The 507-nt window shown below is 40.2% G+C and overlaps 1 non-coding gene across 1 annotated transcript; it reads left to right on the forward strand.

Moving 5' to 3' along the window:
• The first annotated feature begins 316 nt into the window (after positions 1-316).
• TRNAF-GAA lies at positions 317-389 on the forward strand. Its single transcript has one exon. It is a non-coding gene; the product is annotated as a tRNA-Phe (tRNA).
• Positions 390-507: the final 118 nt, after the last annotated feature.

Genomic DNA, 507 nt, shown 5'->3' on the forward strand with positions numbered 1-507 from the left:
TTATCACCTTTTTTTCATTCTTCCTATGATACTAAGGAAAACTTGAATATGGTCACACGTTGTGTAAATTTGTTAACTTTTTTCTTTGTATAGTTCACGTACAGTGTTGTATTAGTTTCAGGGGTACAATATAGTGACCGCATGGTCTGATTGTTATGTTGGTATGATTATTTTCGAAATGGGGAAAATGTAACATTTTAAGAAAACGATACAAAAAAGGTACTTACTTTCCTGAAATGTAGCCTCCTAAAAGACAAATATGCTGTTCAGAAAAGCTTATTTAGGGAGTAATTGACAAAAGACAGTGCCAGGGCTTGCCAAGATAGCTCCGTTGGGAGAGCGTTAGACTGAAGATCTAAAGGTCCCTGGTTCAATCCTGGGTCTCAGCAGGCGTTACTGGTCTACTTTTGCAAATGCTGTGACCTGCCTCCTACTGATTGGCCTCCTAAACCGTGAACACCGATCCACACCAAATGCCAGCCGCCTTCAAGAAGTTAAGTCCACAGC

The sequence above is a fragment of the Suricata suricatta genome, unplaced genomic scaffold, assembly GCF_006229205.1.
Source record: "Suricata suricatta isolate VVHF042 unplaced genomic scaffold, meerkat_22Aug2017_6uvM2_HiC HiC_scaffold_62912, whole genome shotgun sequence".
In the NCBI taxonomy this organism is placed as follows: domain Eukaryota; kingdom Metazoa; phylum Chordata; class Mammalia; order Carnivora; family Herpestidae; genus Suricata; species Suricata suricatta.